This window comes from Dasypus novemcinctus, chromosome 12 (genome assembly GCF_030445035.2).
Source record: "Dasypus novemcinctus isolate mDasNov1 chromosome 12, mDasNov1.1.hap2, whole genome shotgun sequence".
Lineage (NCBI taxonomy): Eukaryota > Metazoa > Chordata > Mammalia > Cingulata > Dasypodidae > Dasypus > Dasypus novemcinctus.
In genome coordinates, this window is record NC_080684.1 from 102,858,030 (window position 1) to 102,877,518 (window position 19,489).

Here is a 19,489-nt window from a genome sequence, read left to right on the forward strand (position 1 = left end):
GCCTCGCCAGGAGGCAGGTGGCAAGCAAGGGGGTGGGGGTGGCCGCCAGCAGGCCCCAAGGGTCAGGCATGCCAACCCCCAGGGACCTCCAAGCCCAAAAATGTCCTTACCCCTCCATCTTGACACGTGGCACCCCCAGGATTAAAGGAGACTGGATGGGGTCTCAGGAGAGCTTGGGGGTGGATGAGGGGGCATCGCATGGGCCTGGGGCCGAGCTGGGCACTTTGGCCACTGTGTTGGTGCCATCACTGCCCATTTTAGAGGAGGCTATTGGGCCTTCAGGGAAGGTGACAAGGTGTCCAGGTGGGCACCAACCCAGGGCTCCTGGCAGCAACGGGGGTGCTCTGGACACAGCACAGGGCTGCCTGGACACGAGCCGAGGGAGGACAGCCTTGCAGGACATCTGCGGCCGAGCTGCCACTTGCATCTGGCTGGTGGCATGGGGCTGTCAGATCATGGCCATCCCCACTGAGCCCGGAACCTTGCCTGGGTACCACCTTCTCTACTGGGCCGGGAACGGTGCCTGGCACGTCAGTAGAGATGCAAGAGAAATAAGGAAGGAAAAAGGGAGGCCGGGCCCCCGAGCCTCACCTCCCTAACCTAGCCAAGTTCCCAGACTCCGAGCCTTCCGTGTGGACCTAGGACTGGGGCAGTGGGCCATTAGCGTGACTCTGGCACCACTGCCCACCCAGGCAGGAGCCAGACCATTCCTCCCTTCTAACACCCCACAGAACTCCAGCTCCCCAGTCCTCCCAGAGATGTGAATTCAGACTAAGTGTGAATGACTGACACCAGCTCCACACCTTCTCCTCTAGGGTTTGTGCCTTCCGGCCTGAGGCCCTAAGCTTGACTTCCCAGCTGTGAGGGGGGCAATTCAAAAGAAAAGGGAAGGAATCAGGAGGCCCTGGCCCCACCACGCCAGGGGAAGGCCAGGCCTCCTGTGCTCACTGGCTGTTCCTTCTCAGGAAGCCCAGGGCCTCTCTGAGCCTCGGTCTCCTCACATTCTCCCCCGCCCAGTGCCTCCACACGGAGAGCCAGAGGTAGCCTGCTGGGGTATCCACTCCAAAGGCAAACTTCAGACACCACTATCTCCCAGCTCTACTGGCCCCGGCCGTATATTATTATAATGGCCTTGGCCAATAGGGGCGCAGGCTATTAGAATGAGTTAAGACCAGATTAATCTGTTTAAAAAGATATGCCTGGTTTTTACACTGTGCATTCCCTCCTAACAACTCAAGCTCCTTCCAGGCCATTATCTCGTTTTATCGTTAATTCAATTCCATAAACATGTATTAAGTGTCTATTACATGCGGAGTCCTGGTCTGGTGGCTGGGGTGGGGTGAAAGGGCAGCCCCCCAAGGAGCCTGCGACAGAGACAGGGGGCCTGCCTGACCCCAGACACCAAGAGGAGCCACGAGACAGGTGAGCTGGAGCTCAGTGGGGGGACAGTCACCTGGCCTGGAGGATCTGGGGTACTTCCAAGAGGAGGGGGCCCATGCACCCGGGCATGGAACAGCAAAGTGTGACACGGACAGAGCGCCTAGCATGCACCCGTGATCTCGGCACACTGGACAAACGGACTCACTGATCCCCCCGACAAACCCGGGGGGCAGGCACAAATGTCACCCCTATTTTATTGATGAGAAAACGGAGGCTCAGTGCGGTCACTTCCCAGCTGGTGTGGGTAAAATGAGAAGAGCCGACCCCAGAGCCTGGCCTTCAACCAGCACCCGGAGCAGAAGCAGAGGGATGCCCGAGGTGGCGGGTGGGCACAGAATAGCCGAGAATGAACCCACGGACGACTAAATGAGCGAGCACCCTGCCTCTGCCACGTGCCAGAGCTGAGTTCTGGCCCTCCAGGCGGGGCCGGCAGGATGGCTGGACTAGCTGGTGAGTAGAGATGAGGCGGGGAGGGCCATTTGGGTGGGAAGGGCTGCTGGGGCATGGCAGGCGGTGGAGGCTGCCAGGCCGATCAGGGAGTGTCACTGCACCTCTCTGAGCCTCTGTTTCCAGCTCTGCAGAAACGGGCAGTGCCACCTGCCTTGCAGGTGAAGGTGAAATGGGCTCACTTTGCAGAGGTGAAGGTGAAATGGACTGGGACTGCCCACAGCCAGCCCAGGGCCCGCCCACGGTGGCCGCGCCAGCCCTGAGTGCCAAGGTGACTGCGCAGAGGGCCCTGAGCTCCCCGGTGGACACGGATGCCTGAGCCTGGGCATATGAGGGGCAGCTGGCCCGGAACGCTGGCCCAGGGCACAGGAAGGAGGCCCGAGGCGGGCCCGGGAAGGGCAGGTGGCACATGCCCACTGGGGAGGTGAGAAGACAGTCACGGGGCGGTCACTGTCCTTCCCCAAGAGCTACAGACTCAGTAAATGCTCCCCAGACACCACCTGGGAACAAGAACCTGCTGCTCCCAAGTGCCCCTCAGAGGGGCCAGCTTGGAGGGGACACAGCTGAGGGAACAGGGTGGTGACTGGACAGGCCAAAATGAGGGGCTGCGGGGTCCGGAAGGTGCCAGAAACCAGCCCCCGGGGAGGGGGGCGCAGCAACAGAAACCTGCCAGGCGCCCTGGTCAGCGCCGAGGCCCCCACCAGGCACTCACGACCTGGGCCTCCCCACCTGCCCCTGCGGCCCCCGGGCTCCTGAGCCTCCGCCCACCTGCACAGCATTCAAGAGTCCCCGTCCCTCTCCACCGCCTGCGCCAGCAGCCCCCCACACCTATGCCCAGTTTCCACTGCCGGGAAGGCCCTTCTGGCTCCCACTAGGCCTCAAACGGGACAGTCTTCCCTGTGAAACCTTCCCTGGGCACCTCCTGCCCCACGGACACGCGAGGGGAGCTGCCCTGAGCTCTCACAGCGGCGGGGTCGAGCGGCAGGAGGAAGAGAGCAGCTTTGGCTTTGAACTAGCCTCATGACTCTAGGCAAGTTACGCGGCTTCTCTGAACCTTGGTGTCCTCGTCTGTAAAATGGGGTAATACCAAAACGTCAGGCCGCTGTGGTGAGAAGGAAATGACAGAAGACCGCTCACAATGCATGACTTTTATCACCATCACCGTTAACCTGCTCTGAGGTTGCTGTCCAAAAAGCTACCTCTATTCTCTGGCCCTAAGTGCTGTCACTCCCACCCGTCTCCCCAGTGTCCCGCACAGGGCCTGGCCCCCCACGGCTGCTGAACCGGAGGGTGGAACAAACAACTCTGCCTGGGATAGCCAGGAAGGCTTCCCAGAAAAGGTGGTATCCAATTAGGGTTTTGAAAGATATGTAAGAGTTTGCCAAGTAAAGGGCCTCCGGGAAGAGGGGACTGTTTCAGTTGGACTCTGCAGGCCTTGAAGGCCACTGAAGAGTTTGGACTTCACTTTCAGGCGGTGGGAATTGGAAGTTTTTAATTAGGGCATAGGACAGTCACATGACATTCATTTAGCATGTGGGAAGCAGTGGTGACTGCCGTTTCTGGGGCCACAGACAACTGTCTGGAGGGTTCAGCAGGAGAGGCAGGGGGTGCTCGAGGACCACTGATAACCAAGGGGGGCCCAGCCTGGTGTCTGGGTGAGTTGGGGGTGGGGGGTGGGCAGGGGAGCTCTGAGAAAGTGGCGTCTCAGCCAGTGTTAGCCGAGAGAGGGGACAGAGCATGAAGAGAATGTTCCAGGCCGAGCGGACAGCCTGGCCGAGGCCCCAAGGAGTGTGGCCCGGGGTGGGGGAAGCGGTGGTTAGCCTGGAAGGGACATGACCACGGGCCACGCGGGGAGGGAGCGCGGGGAGCACTTGGATTTTATCCTCCAAGCAAGGGGGCCTGGCCGGAACCTGGTCCCCCCGCCAATTGCTGGACAGGGAGCCACGAGCCAGTCCCACAGGGCCGGCGTGCCGCTTACGGAGGCCCCCGAGAGCCGCTGCCGCCGGCAGACCCACGAGGCTGAGGCCCGGTCTGCCTTGAGTTTAGCTCAGCTGCCAGCTGCATCGTGGGCGACACTGGCTCATCGACGCCCGAGGAAACACGCCTGGAGGGTGGATTGACCAGGAGCCGCCCGGCCAGCCAGGGGCTGGCCCAGTGGGCTCCACGGACCGCTCTCCCCAGGAGATCCGTGGATGTGGGGGCGGGGGACGGGTGGGGGGCCAGCCCAGGCAGAGACGCACCTCCCCTCTGCGGGCAGCACCACGCGGGCCAGGCAGTCAGGGCCGGGGGCCCAGCAGGGTCGGCCACCGGGGCACGTATTGGGACACGGGGATGCTTCACCTCCTGGCACCAACACCAGGCCCGAGGCCCCAGCGCCGAGCCCAGGGCTGCCCCTGCCTGTTCCCGGGGAGGCCTGCACAGCGTAACCTCAGAGTCAGACTCGGGCACCAACACCTCTTGCTGAGGCCCAGAGGCAGGGCCCACGGCCTCCCTGTGCCTCGATTTCCTCATCAGAGAAATGGGGACATTTCTGCCTCCAAAGATGCTTGCAAGGCTCAAACCAGACCCCAGACACAGTGGCCTTTTGTAAAGTACAGATGGTAATGAGGGTGAGGACCAGTGACAGCAGCTGGGAGCCCGAGGGCTGTCCCGAGGGCCGTGTGGGGGGCACGCAGGTGGGCAGGAGCAAGGTGCCGAGGGCACGGGTGGAACCGCCCACACCCCATCCTGGCCTGTCCCCTCCCATCTGGGGACCTGCCTGCCAAACAATGATAACCCCCCGCCTCCCACGGCTGTGAAGACAACCCACGCCACGAGGCGTAACCCAAGGCACCCCGCAGCCGCACAGACCCTACCGCCTGTCCTCCCGCTACGGCCCCGTGCCAGAGCCCTGCGTGTTCAAGGCAGCCTTGGCCTCCTGGCCCCTGAGGCTCATGGGTCACCCAGAGATTGGAACACAGAAAGCCCTCCTTCCTGAGCAGATGGCGGGAGTCTTTAGGAGTTGCGTTTCAGGAGAGGAAGCTGGAAAGGGCAGTAATTACCCCAAAGGAATGAATTGTTCATAGTAAAATTTCTGGCAACAGGCAAGAGAGCAAAGCTTTGGGTCTCAGCAGGGACGGGCAGTCTTTACAGGGCACCTGCTCTCTGCCCGGCATCCCACCAGGCGCAGGAGTCGGACAGAAGCAAGGGGAGTCTCCACGCCCTGGAGGTGGCCGTCACGAACGCGCGAGCCACCAGGGGCTAGAGCTTCAAGGCGGCGCGCTGGCCCCTCTCGGGTGGTCTCGGCCTGTCACCAGGCTGCACCCCCAGCCCTGGTGTGGCCCAGGCTCTGCTGGGGATGGGATCCCACCCGGGTACAGCTGGTAAAAAGAGAAGGGGTCTCTGCCGGACTTGACCTTATCGAGCGGGCTCAGACAGAGCCAGGCTGGGGCAGTCCCCGGCCTCAGACGAATCCGTGAAGGGAGCGACGGACGGAGGTGAGAGCAGGAGCCGACGGGGAAGAGCTTCGATTCCGGAACCCACACCCCAGCCCACCTCTAGTCTGGCGAAACAGCTGTCGGGGCCCAAAGCACGTGCCCATGGCCAGCACCATCTCTGCGGCCTGTTCCCCAGGGCGTAGAGTGGGCAGCGGGGACAGACCCACGGCCACCCCCCCGCTGGGAGGCCCCAGAGCCTCCAGACCGTGCTCCGGAGAGGTGAACGGTCATCCCTGCCGGGAAGAGCCCAGGGGCGGGGAGAGGCCGCCGCTGGCTTCCAGAAGCGCAGGGCACCTCCTTCCCCTGCCTAGACCCGGCTGGCCCTCAGGGGAGAGGGGGCGGGGGGAGGCCGACGGGCTCCCGGGGAGCTGGCCTTGTTTGCTGCTCCCCATCCAGCAACATGTGGGGCAACCAGGTTCTCACAACCCTCCGGGCTCGGCCCGCCACTCCACCAGGGTCCCCGGACCAGCCTGGGCCGTGGCTGCCCCACCTGTGACTGCAGGTGAAACTGCCCACCTGCAGGTAGCGTCACAGAGCTTATGGCAAGCGCTTACTCGGTGCCTGGCACTTAGTAGGCCTACAAGGACCGGAAACAGCTGCTGGGAGGTGTGCAAATTCCCCGTGCACAGTAGGACTCCAACCCTGAAAGCTGCTGACCCACAGGGCTGTGGGAGCACCCGACGAGATGAGGTTACCAAAGGCCTCTGGGAGCCCAGGGTGGCCCCAAGGTGGCGTCTCCTCCCCATGCCAGGGGAGGGCCTGGGGCTGCCCAGCACGCCCTGGGGTGCCCACCCCTCTAAGCCTGCGGCCTTGCTGCTCTGCCCCCTGGGAGGTCTTCCCCCACCTCAAACTCCACCAGGCAGTATCTGGGGGCCTGTGCAATTCCCACCCAACACCGCCTCCTCTCCGGGCCTCCCCTGATCATCTCCGTCCTGTGGGTCCCTCCGGGCTCTGCTGGGATCCTGGCTCCAAGCCCGATGACTCGGGGCCCCTGGACCCCTTGCTGCCCGTGCAGAAGTCCTTCTGCCCTGTGACCACGGCAAGCTTAGCCCTGCCCCGGGGCATTTGCACAGGCTGTTTCCTCTGCTTGTACTGCTCTGCCTGGAGCTCTCTGCCTGTGTGCAAAGCTGCACCCTGTGTCAAGGACACGAAGGACCCTCCTGCTGGTGCTGCCACCAAGGGGCCCTGCGTGGCCACCCCAAGCTAGGTGGGGGAGGCACGTCCCCAAACCCAAGGACTGAAAGATCAGCTCGGACGTGACACGTGTGTGTATGAAGTGGCCTGCACCGCCTCTCCTGGACGTGGGCTGCGGGGCAGATGCCTAACACGAGCCATTTGCTGTCATCAGGACACCAAAGGGCTTGACGGGGACCAGCTGCCGAAGCCGAGGGAGGGGCTGCAGAGCGCCGAGGGGCTCTCAGCAAAATTGATGGCCACTGTCAGAAAATGATTTCCCCACGGCCCCGTCGCAGGCCCTTGGACAGCTCAAATCCCAAGCAGCGGTGCCTCCTGCGGCGGGCGGGCGGTGGGCAGCCCACACCTGGTCCCGCTGCCTCCCGGCGCGAAGCCGGCAATTACCAGGCACGGAGAGGAGCCCGGGGGCCTGCCAGGGGCTCGAGCCAGGGGTGGGGGCAGCGGGGAGCCCTGCTGCCCCTGAGAAGGGACCCTGCCTGGCGGCCCTTTGTTCACGCCTGCACCCACAAGCCCAAGCCAGCCTGGCTCGGGGCAAACAGACAGCGGCTGTTCCCGGAACGCGCAAGCAAGTGAATGAATGAGCAAAGGAGTGACAAATTCCAGAAGGCGTCAGAGCGGACATCGGGGCAATGCCTGGAAAAGAATCTGCCAAGCGGACAGGGAGGGCAAAGGGCATGAGAATCTGGCCATGCAGGGCCAGCCCCGTCCACGCACCTACGGAGTGAGAGAGCCAGAGCCCACCTTGCACCCTTTCTGGCCCAAAGACTTCAACTCTCGCCACAGTGGGAGCTTTTTGTTTTAAAGGGACCACACCCCCTCTTTTAAGTGAAAGAGCAGGCAGTTGAGTCAGAATAACAGCAGTTTCCATAGTTCTCAGAAACACACAATCGAGGAGGGGCCTGAGAAGACCCAGGGGCAGGAGGCGGCTGTGGCCCCCTCTGGAGACTCCTGCAGGACACTGTCTTGCCTGAGAAGGAAGGTTCCGGAAAGGTGAAGTCCATCAGCAATCACTCACGGGGGGAAGGGGTCACTGAGGCATTGCCTATGGGCCGCTGGAAGGTGGAAGAAGCCAGCTGGGCCCCAGGGGACCCCCCCACCAAGCTGGGGATTCAGGAGCGGGGTCCTGGGGGGCTCTGCCAGGGACCCTCGTGCAGCAGGGACTGGAGGCAACCGTGGGTTCAGGGGAGAAGGGCGCCCTGAGGGGTGGGCATCCAGGCCTGGGGGAGGACAGCCCAGGCAGGTGGGAGGAGCACCGCCCACCCACGCCCCTGTCCACGCACCCATTCCTAGACTCCCCCTCTGGACGGGCTCCCAGCTGACCACAGGGCCAGGAGTCAGGCTCACCCCAGCCCCCAAAGGCCCTCCGCAGCCCGGAGGCAGGTGAAGGAGCCACCATTACAGGAAGGCGGGCTCAGTGTGGGAACAAGGGAGGCCTGGAGGTTGAGGGGCCCACGGGAGACACCCACCAGCCCAGGTCTGGCTGGTCAAGGGGCGCCTCTCAGGGGAGGCTCGTCAGAGAGCCACGGGCAAGTCACAGGTGGGCAGGAGGCGGGGGGCTCCAGGCAGAGGGCAAGCGTGAAGCAAAGCTTTGGAGCACACAGGCCACCCAGGGGACCCAGCCTTTCTCCCGAGAACCAGGGAGCAGCCCGTGGGGTGTGAGAGGGGCGTGACCAGCCACACTTGCACGCTACAAAGGTCACCAGAGGCCACACCTGGGGCAGAGACTGCCAGGTGCTGTGCAGGCTTCTGGGGTGAGGGTGTGACGAGGAGATGCCCCAGAAGTGCACGCTACAGAAGGCCCAGCTCCACCCCCAGGCTCACAGGGCCTTCTCTGCACCCGCCCCGGAGGCCTCTCAGCCGGGGCCGTGAACAAGCAGGACAGACAGACTACGTGGCCACCAACTAGCCTGTTGGTGCCGAGGAGCTGGGCAGCCCGGAGAAGCGCCCCGCCGTGCCCCGGCCACTCCGCGTGTCCTGCCGCTGCAACCAACTCTGCTTAGGACACCGACTGCTGTCCCATCAGCTCTGCTTGTAAGATTTAGCCCAAATGCCCCCTCCTCCAGGAAGCCTCCCCTGCCCCCAGGGTGGGCTGGGCCCTCCTCCCAGCACAAATCACCCCCGGGGGTGTGTGGTCGCTGCTCACAGGTGCACCTCCAGCCCCTCGAGGACAGGGCCACATCTGGCCATTGCCAGGTGCCCGAGCTCCTGCCCGACCTGTGAACTGAGGGAAAGAGAGGTGGTTTCTAGGGCCACCTGGCTCTCCACATCCCCAGCTCGAGGTCCCCCTGGGCATGCAAGACCTCTTCCAAGAACTGCAGGGAGCCCCGGACCAGGCTGTGAACAGAGGGCCGCAGCCCGGGTCCCGTGCCGTCCTCGCGTCTCTTAGCCCCCCTGGTTTGGGCCCAGCCACCCCAACTCCTAAGGAGGCTGCAAAAAGGTCATGGGCCAGATGAGCCCCTCCCCTGCCTCCTTCCACCCCCCCCCCCCGGACATGCTGACCACAAGGACACACCTGGCACAGACCCCCAGCTCCGGTCCCAGGTTCCAGGCCCATCCTCGGAGGACGACGGCTACGAAGTAGGAAGCTCGGGGCCGGCACCCCTCCTCACGGGCACCAGCAGCCTCGAAAGCAGCCCAGACCAAACCCCGCCCCCCAGTACACACGGCCACCCCCCCAGGGCCTCACCCCAGCAGGCAGCCGGCACCCCTGCCCATTCCTGCTGCCCCCCTTTCCAGAATCCTCAGGGCAGCCGCTCTTCCCCGCAGGAGGCAGACGCCTAACTCCCATGGCTCACAAAGCTTTCCATGGGGACTCCACGACCCAGGGCTATCACGGCCCGGTTTTACAGATGAGGAAACCGAGCCCCGCCTGTGCTCTCACCCCTCCTCCCCCCACGGCGATTCAGCACATGTGGGTTCGAGGGCTGGAGGTGTGACTTGGTCATGGGCCGGCCCGGGCGGCCACCTCGCACGGCTGAGGTCCTGACGGCCAAGCACCAGCAGGAGACACGTTCGTCTGAGGATCGGGAGTCACTCTGTTCCCAGAGGAAGCAATTTTTGGCTACAGGGGCGCACCCCGGAGGGACTAGAGCCAGCGCTCCTGTCACCAGCACCACCCACGCGACCAAGGTGCTACCCCCACCTGCGCGGCCTTCACTGCCATCTCCGGCCCCCGTTGTCTTTCTGAAACTCCCTTGCTCTAGCACCATCAGTGGCTCCCACTGCCTCCCGGATCACATCCAAACTCTTCACTTTCCAGCCCCTCTGGATCTAGCACTGATGGAACTTGCTCATCTCATCTGTCATCATTTTCTCTTGCCCTGTGCTCAAATGCAACCAAATGTCATCCTTCCCCAAATGCCCAGGACCCCTTTCCACCTCTGGCTTCTGGGCCTGCCCTCCTCTCTCCCTGGAGTGCCCTTCTCGGTCAGCAGACGCTGATGCGGCCCTAAGGCATCGCCCAAACATCCCATGCCCTCGACCATCTGCCCAGGCCCCCCCCCGGTCCCCCCCCAGCGCTGGGCCCGCAGCCTCCGCCCGCCTCCCCCTGCAGACTGCGCTGGGCGGCTCGCCTGACTCACCCCTCCTCGGCCGGCACACCCCAAGCATTTGCTGAGATGAATAAATTATCTCATTCAGCCACGGCGCACGCCCAGCCCGAACGCCGGCGGTTCAGCCCAGGGCCCTCGTGTGGAAATCACCGCCGTGGAGGTGGCAATGTGGCACCTCACCCGGAAACCTACTACACGTTCCCGTGTCTCGCCAGAGAGTGCGTGTCTGTGCGTGTGCTGGGGGATGGGGCGCGGGTGCTGGGAGGACGGCGCCGCCATTCGAACAGATGACAGTCATCGCCCCCCCTCTCCAGGCCCCGCCGCCTCCAGGCTCCCCGGCCCTTCCTTAGTGGCAACGCCTTGGCTCCTCCCGACCTCAGGTGGGTGGGCGGGGAAAACACGCCCACCTCGGGTGTGGAAACTGAGGCTCAGAGAGGCCAAGGGGCCAGCCCCAGGTCAGGGTGACAACCAGCCCCCCGACGAGGGCTCGGCTCTATCCTCCCCGTTGGGGGTTGGCAGGGGGTGGCGGGCTGGACCCGGCCGGGGAGCAACTGGAGGGCGGTGGGGGTCCAGGCCTTTCCCACGGCCCAGAGGTAGGCAGCTGTGGAAGGGGGCCAAGGCGGGTGCGGGGTGACCCCTTCCCTCAGGACCTAGGGAGAAAAACGGCAGCCAGCCAGCAGGACCCAATTAGGTAGCTGGCTGCAGAGGCACCCGGGAGCCGAGCGGAGCTGGAGCCCACTCGAGCCCGGGCACGGAACCATGAGGCTCAGTGCCATCTGCGCCACCCATACCCTGGCAGCCCTGCCGGCCACACTCCCAGAGCCCCACGGGGCGGGCAGGCCTGGGCCTGACCCCCCAGCACCCTGGCCCGCTTACCTGCCAGAGGCCCTGGCATGGCCACGGGACCGGCGGGGGGCACCTCAGGCCCCGCCTGCTCACCCATGCTTATTTGCATATGCTAATTAGCCACGCATCCCTGCACTCCTCGGAGCTGGCTTGTTTGGGGAACGGCTGGATCCTGCTATACCTGGACCAGGCTGATGTCACACCGAGCTATTTCCAGCCTGGTTGCCATGGAAACCGCAAGGCCTCAGCTCCAGTTAGGAGTTCAATATATAATTTACTTACTCCCCCCATCCCCCCCCAGCCCCACCCTAAAGAGACTGGGGCATACGGGGAACAATCAGCTAAAATACACAATAACACCGTCGGCTTTCCCGGGCGGCCGGCGAGAGGAGGAAGAGGGCGCGCGAGGCCCGCGGTGCCGGGCGCCGTACAGCCGTTCCGGAAGGAGGGGGCATGGCGGGGAGAAGCGCTTTCCTCATTAAGAGGAGGGGCAGAGGCTGGCATCAGGGGAAGGTTCCAGGGCGTGGGCTCCGGCCTGGCGGGGGCCGGCACGGGGCCCTGTGCCCGGTGACCCCAGTCATCGGGGACCGCGAGCCATAAGGCACGTGGGGCCAAGGCCCCGGGCCCCAGGTGACAGGCCTTGCGCTGCAAACCGCAGGGCTGCCGGGGGCACTGAGGGCACCCTGGCACCTCCAAATGCAGGGGTGTCCCGGGGGCCTGCTGCCAGAAGCTGCCCCAGAAAGGGGATGCTGGGCACCTCGGACACTCCACCTGCCAGCCAGGGTCTGGGGCCGCGAACTCAGCCAGGAACGGCACTTGCCAACAGCGCCCAGGGCACCGCTCTGCCTGCCTGGTGGGCCCTGGACGCGCAGGCTCAGCCCGCCCCTGAGGCTCCCAGCCCCCCTGGGAAACGTGGGCCAGCATTCTGATACGGGCACCCGTCCCCCTGCAGCCCACGGAGTCCCTCCCTGTCCCAAGCCCTGTCTTGGATCTGGCCCCCCCTGCTTCCCCAGCCTGAGCTCCAGTCCTGGCAGGTGCTGACACCCGCTCAGTGCCACACCCCGTGCGGGGCACATGGACACAGGCCCTGCCTGCGGGGAGTCTCCAGTCTGGCCGGGAAGGACACATCATGGCACCCAACGAGATCCACGCTGAGACTGACATGAGGTGTGCAACCATTGGGGACCAAGTCAGGGAAGGCTTCCTGGAGGAGGTACTGGTCTGAGGTAGCAGAAAGGGCATTCCAGGGAGCAAGCCCAGACACACAACACTGGGCACTGGGCAGTGGTCCTCTGGCCCTGCCCTCCAGCCCCCGCCCCTGCGAGCTGGGCCACCTGCCCTGTGCTCCCGGCGTGAGCCCACCCAGCTCCACTCCTATCTCGGTAGCCCCTGGCCACTCCCCGCCTCCCAGTGAGGGGCCCCAAGCTCCACGGCCCTCCAGGCCTGGCCATGCTGGGACCCCAGAGGGGCTCTGGGCGAGCTGTTTCCCCTTCTAACCCCTGGTCCTCTCACCCGTAAAATGGGGGAGTCACAGAAGCCCAGAGAACCAAACGAGCGGCAAGTGGCCAGCAACGAGCAGGGTCTGCCCACCTCCCGCACCATTGGCACCGATCCTCACCACGGCCCCGGGGGGCAAAGCTCATGACCCCAAAGACCAAGGCAACAAGCGGCCAGCTCAAGAACTGGGGTCAGGGAAGCGGATGTGGCTCAAGCGACTGGGCTCCCCCCCATGCCATATAGAACATCCAGGGTTCGATTCCGGGGGCCTCCCAGTGAAGGGTGCTGGCCCACGCAGACAGCTGGCACCGCAGGATGACACAACAAAAAGAGACACAGAGGAGAGACAATAAGAGACACAGCAGACCAGGGAGCTGAGGTGGCGTAAGAGACTGAGCACCTCTCTCCCACTCCAGAAGGTCTCGGGATCGGTTCCTGGTGCCGCCTACAGAGAAAACAGGCAGACGCAGAAGCACACACAGCGAACGGACACAGAGAGCAGGTAGCGACAGCAGAACAACGGGGGGGGGGGGTGGGGGGAGGAATAAACACATAAAAATTTTTTAAAAATTAACTGAGGTCAGGGCTGAGCTCCAGGCCCCTCTGGGCACAGGCGTAGATGACACCCCACAGCACCTGGGGGGGAAGCCAGCTGGGACCTCCTCATTTCTGGATGCCCAAGGAGGGCACGCTGAAGCTGGAAGGGACTGAGAGCCTTCCCGGAGTCGCCCAGCGGTTCCCCCAGCGCTGACTGTCCCAGGCGCTGCCCACTCACCGGGCCCACCCCACACCACTCCCTGGACCCTGCCCTACTACATCACACCTGACGGCTCTGCCCCTCTCCCCTCCCTTCCCACCACTGCTACCTGGGTGCCCCCGAGTTCCGCACCACAGCCCTTACACAGTCCCGCCCCGGGACTTCACCCTCCCTTGCCACTCCTTCCCCACTCACTCTGCTCCAGGCACGCTGGCCTCCTCACTGTCCTCCAACTCACCAACCACATTCTGGCCTCAGGGCCTTTGCACGGACTTTAGGACCGGAGAACAGCTGTGAGAATGTGGAGAACTTAGCAGCTGCTGGCCTGGGGCATGCTCCTGCCCCTCAGGCACCACCTGTAAAATGGGCACGTTGAGCAGGTGAACTGAGCTCACACCTGCAGAGCAGAGCCTGGCACGTGGTCGGTCACGGCCGGCGAACGTCAGCGCCACCACCTCCCAGCGGTGCAGCCAGCTCCCTCCCCGCCTTCGGGGCTCTGCCCCAGGGTATGGCATTACCCCACCCTGGGCCCCTCACTCAGCTTCACTTTCCCTCCAGGCAGGTTGGGTCCGGGCTCTGTGAGGACGGGGCATGGCCAGCTGCACACACCTCTGGGGGGTCCCGGGCACTGGGGGCACAGTAGGTGCTCGGCATACAGTGGGCACGGGGGAGGGGAGAATGCACCATCCATGTGCAAGTGAACGACGGGAAAGTCCAGGGCTCGCAGCCGTCCTGCCTCACCAGCCGCACGGCGGCATCTGTGCCTTCTGGGGGCCGGGGGCGCGGGGAGCAGCTGACTGGCAGGAAGCACCCCTCGTCGGGGGCCTGCAGAAGGGGGGGGAGCACCGGCGCACCCCCAGGCCCAGGTACAAGCACAGCTGTGTTTGTCCACGTGCCCGGCCGCTCTCCCGCTCCTCCCCCCAGTAATGTACACACGGCCTCCCAGGAAACTGCAAAAAATGAGTTAATATAACATTATGGCTGAGAATTTAAATACACAGGAGTCAGGCAACGCAGACTTACAGCCCCCCAAGCAGCTGTAAAAACCGCACAAGCAATTCAGGAGCGAGGGCTGGCAGTGGATTTAAGGCCTGCTCGCGCAGAGGCAGAATGGGGGCGCTGGGCCCTGACCTGGGGACGGGGACAGAGGCTTCAGGCAGGTGGTCCTTTAGGGCGAGAGGGAGCGCCCGGCACCTGCACGAGGCGGGCCATGTCGCTCACTGGCCGTGGCCCCTCTGCGGAGAAGCAGGTGGCCCTGGGCAGGGCCGGAAGAAGCCCCCACCTGCCCCGGGCCCCGGCTCCCCTCGGCCTCCCAGCCCACGCTCGGGACTCCCAGCGTGGCTCTGCCCACCCATCCGCAGAAGCAAAACCACGGGACAGCCCTCCTGCCCACCCCTGCTCAGTCCAGGGGTCCCGCTGCGTTCCAGGCCCCAACTCCACCCCTTTGCTTGGGAACCCTGGGAGCCTGGGCGTGCTGCGGGCTCACTCCGTGCCTCGGTTTCCTCATGGAAAACGGGGGTACGGACTCCTACCCCACAGGGCTGGGAAAAGCAAACGACTTAACGGAAGTGAAATATTTCGACCACTGCCCAGGACGGGTCAGTTTTTAGTCAATATGAGCAGGGGGCTCCTGGCGCTGTCATCACTGTTTTCCTTTCTCAGCCAAAGAAAATTTGAGGAAGCACAAAACCCAGACAGCAGCACTTACGAGAGGCAACCGGGCATGGACGAGCCGCCCTGCGGCTTGCTGGGAGGACGAGGACCCGGCAGGCGCCAGGGGGATGGCCCTCGCCTTGGGCATGGAAGATCCAGGGGCCCCTGGGGAGGTGGTGGGGAGAAACTCCCGCGGGCGGGGGCCGGCACCGGGCTGGGGCGCTCGGGAGGGGTAAGGACGGCGGTCTCCTCGCTCTCTGGGTGAGCGCCTCGGCAGTGCGGAGAACGTGGCCAGGAGAAAAGTTCCCAGCACGAGCGCCGAGTGGATGGGGGTGCCAACGGGGGGACGAGGGAAGGAACGAAAGCACATCCGGGGACCCCCACCTCCCAGCCCCGGCTTGGGTCACTCACCTGGCATCTTGTTCAGAGGCTGCAGCCCATCCCGGACAAGCCACTCCAGGGACGGCAGCTGGGGGGCAGGGGGCGGCCTTGTCCCAGTCAGGACACCCTGAGATGGCACCGCACCCCGGGAGGCCCCCCTGGGGACACCACGGGACAAAAGTGACAGGGCTCTAGGGACGCTGGGGGGACGGGGGCTCAGGGTCCTCCAGCCACAGCTGCTGGCATCACAGGACACACCAGGTGTCCAGGTGAGGGGACAGGACAGTGGGGTGCTAATCTCGCCAGCCGGGGACAGTCTCTCAAAGAAGGGGATGGCTGAGCTGAGCCACACGTGGCTCCAGAGGGAGAGCATTCCAGGCAGAGGCTCCTGCCAGGGCAGAGGCTCCGAGGCAGGTGCCAGCCCAGATGGGGGAGGAGGAGGCACGGCAGGCTCCCACGTGCCAGGCCCGAGGGGCGGCGGGCGCCATGAGGCAGGGAGCAGTCCCCAGGGCCAGCAGCCACATTGGCGTCCCAGCTCGGAGCCTCAAGTTTCCTCATCCGTAAAGCAGGGAAAACAACGGCCCCTACCTCCCAAGGCTGGTGCTGTGCCCGAGCAGGCCCCATGAGGCTGAGAATCGTCCTGTTACTTATGGGAGGGGGCAGGGAACAGGGCAGGGGGTCCTGGGAGGAGGGAGGGTCCCGCAAAGGCGGCACAAAAGGAATTCCTCTCACCAGGCCGGTGAGGCACCAGAGACCGGAACTGGGGTCCAACGGAAGCAGCAACGTTGGAACGCCTCCGCGGTCCCAAGGGGGGGTGCTCGCTAGCGTCCCCTGCCGCCCACTGTCCGGCCGCCTGGAGAGTGGGTACCGTGAACCCCATTTCACAGGCAAGGAAGCCGAGGCCTGGGGGCGAAATGGCCAGCCCAAGGTCACTAGGACAAGGTGACGACAGAAGCACCCCAGGCTGGGACACCACAAGCAGGACCTGGGCAGTGACAAGCCCATGCTGGGTTCTCTCTGTCCCCAGGCCAGTCCCCGAGGACATTCCTGATTCCTTGTCCCGGGGGCTCAGGAAGTGACTGCTGGATGGACGGACGGACATCAAGCAAACGGGAGTCAGAGATCTCGCACCGGTAGCCCAGAGCCGGGCACTCGTCCTGGGGTTCGGGCCTCCGGACGGCCCTCGCCCACCACAGCTCTGCTGGCCTCGCCTTCCTCCCCCCGAGCACACGGACGCTCCGCGGGGACCCTGAAGGGCGCTGGGCCAGCAGCCACCGCAGGCCCACCTGGCTGCAGCGGGCGGAGCCCGGGAGAGCAGCGGCCACCCCGCGCGGGCCCCGCCAAACCTCCAAGAAAAACGCCTCCCTGGTGCCCCTCCTGCCGTGCCCCCGTGAGCCGCCCCGCCTGTGCCAGCGACACCGCCTCTTCCTGCCCGGCAAGCCCCGACGACCCCCCTGGGGGCATCGCGGAGTTCACGGGCTGGCGCCAGATCAAGCGCCAGGGAGGGCCCGGAAGATCGAATCCCTCCCGCCCACATGCGCAGCACCCGCGCCGGGGGTCCCAGGGGCCCCCTCCCGCCTCAAGGAGCTCACATCCGGAGTGGCAAGGCCGGCGACCGTGCCCCCCCCCCGAGGACCCGAGCCAGAGGAAAGGGCCCCGGAGCCTGGAGCGTGGGGCAGTGGAGCCTGCGGGGCGTCAGGCGCCGGGCTTGGGGCCCCCTTGTGCCACCCCTTCGCTCTGGGGCCTGGGGCTCCCCTCTGGGCCTCAGCCTCTCCCGGTGCCACGGGAGGGAGGGGCCTGACCGCGCAGGGCCGGTGGGGGGTTCGAGGCACAGGGTCTCGCGGTGACCAAGCCCTGTTCTCTCCTGGACGCGGGGCACCTGCTTTGCTGCGGCTGTTGGTATCACACGGCGCCCGCCGCGGCACCGAGATGCGGCGCCCGCCTGCCGGGACAAGTGGTGGGAGGGCTGTCGGGGAGCTGGCAGCCAGGGGCCCACGGCTGAGGTGGGCAGAAGGGCGCCGCCCGTGGCACACCCAGTTCCTGGGGTGGCTGCGTCAGTGACGGGGGTCAGCCCCCTGCCCTAGGACGGCGCCTCAGGACCCGCCCCCAGCCCTGCAGGAGGCCCCAGCTGAGGCCGGGAGAAGCCCCGGGCACACGGGCCCAGCACTGCTGGATACCACCCTGCCTGACAGGGGCTCAGGCGCACTTAACAACCAGGAGGAGGGAGGGGTGGGCACCTGCCGCAGCCTCACAAGACCCCACCCCCACCAAGGGGGGCACCCAGACCTTGCCCAAGAGCTCATCCCCCTCCCCAACCTGCCAACCAGATGGAGGCCTGAAGAGTGAGGCACGGCCACACACCAACCTATGGCGGTGGTACCAGAGGGCCAGCAGGCCCCCAGGGTGGGGAGAGGGCTCCTGCATTCCCTGCGTGCGACCTTCCGGCCAAGGTCACTGGGCACTCCACACACACCTCTAGGCTCTGGTGGAGGGACAGTGGGCCCATGTCACAGATGGGGAAACAGAGGGTCTGAGGTGGCCCCTTCCTTGCTATGCTGCTGGGACTTATGCACCCAAAAAGGCATGTTCTTAATCCATTCCTGTGGGGGTAAACCACTGCAAATAGGACCTTGTGAAGGTAAGGTGGGGTTCAACGAACATGGGCAGCCCTAATCCTATATCTGGAGACCTGAGAGAAGCCGCGGGAGCAGGCAGAGCTGCTTTCACCCGGGGGAGAGAGAAGACACCACCGCGTGACAGAACAGCCCGGAACCCCAAAAACCGATGGCCGGCCAGAACTTAGCAACCCCAGGAGGAAACCAGCCTTCTGGCCTCTGAAAGTGCGAGCCAGTAAATTCCTGTGGTTAGCCAACCCGCAGCTGGGTGTCTCACCAGCTGAAAAACGAACACATTCGCCCAAGACAACACTCGGAGGAAGGGGCTCCCCTAGATTGGCGGAACCCGAAAGCTGACCATTCCCGGCTTAAGCCGGAGGTCCCGCCTCATCAGGCGCCACAGCCCGGCGCCCAGCCCTTCTTGCTCTAACCACTATGTTCCCTCCCACTTCCTCCAATGCACGACTCTCTCTCTACCACAGGGCCTTTGCTTAGCCTTTCCCTCAGGCTGGCACTGTTCTCTGCTTCTACTCATTTAATCTTCTTTTCCCCCTTTCATCTTAGCTCCTCCCCCCTCCTCCAGGAAGGCTCCGCTGGCCTGTGTCCTCCCAGGCCCTGTGTGGGCTGCAGTGTCACTTTTATACCTGTGAGTCGCTGACCAACCGGTACTGCCGCTGGCTCCGGCCCCGTCCCCTGATCTAGGGCTGTGGCTTCCACCAGGGACTCCCAGCCTCCCGCTGCACCTTTCCACCTACCCTCCCCGGCCCGGCCGAGCTGAGAGGAGCTGAAAGGAGGTACAGGGGTGCTCCCTGCACAGGATGGCAACCCTGGGGCCACACAGCCCCTGGGCTCCCTCGACCAGGCTGGACAACGCCCCCCGCAGAGCCTGACTCTCCAGAACGTATTTCCCTGCAAAAGTCCAGGGTATCTTCGGAGAGCAAGAGCCTGGGGCCCCAGCCTTCCTGAGGGGTGTCTCCGCAGCTACCTGGAGCAGGTGGGATGAGTGCATTTGGGATGGGGTGCCTGAGAGCCCCAAGATCCGGGCCCCACTGAGGATGGGCGTGGAGGCAGCTCAGACCCCAGATGCTGAAGGCACCCGGGCCCGAGGGCTTGGGCCCTTCTCAGGCATGGCCTCTGCTCCACAACCTGCCCGAGCCTGTGTGGGCGCCTGCCCAGCCCCTGACCCTACGCCCCTCCCCCTAGCGGTTCCGAGCCCCATCTCTGGCTTCAGACTCCATGAAGTAAAACCCCGGCTCACCCACTCCCTGGCTGTGCGACCCTGAGCAGATCATGTAACCTCTCTGTGCCTCAGTCACCTGGTCTGTACAGGGGGAGCAGCACCACACTACCTCCCAAGGTGTGGGGGGAGCTGAGGGGCCCGCATGCCGCAGGGCCCAGGACACGTTCTGGGAGCACCGTCACTTACTCTTCCACCAGACTGGGGGCCGAGGCCTGTCCCTGCCCTGAGGAAGGCCCGACTCGGCCCTCAGCCGGGAAGGGCGCGCCAGGTGAGAGAAGGACGACGCAGCACAAGCATCCTGGCACCTCCTCCACGGCTGGACTCCAACGCTGCCCACCATCGTGAGGCCGGACACCCAACCCGCCGGTCCCACTGGGCACAGGCCGGCCGGG

General features: G+C 64.7%; 1 protein-coding gene across 4 annotated transcripts in view; it reads right to left on the minus strand.

Moving 5' to 3' along the window:
• Positions 1-19,489, minus strand: part of TCF20 (transcription factor 20) — a 210,782-nt gene that overhangs the window by 161,521 nt on the left and 29,772 nt on the right. Inside the window, exon 1 of one of the 4 annotated variants that reach the window (XM_071219086.1) lies at positions 10,985-11,137. The exons of 2 other annotated variants lie outside the window; for them this stretch is intronic. The gene's annotated coding sequence lies outside the window, so the exon portion shown is untranslated. Of the gene's footprint in view, positions 1-10,984; positions 11,138-19,489 lie in introns of those variants that run through there. One more of the 4 variants, XM_071219084.1, reaches the window with a different exon arrangement.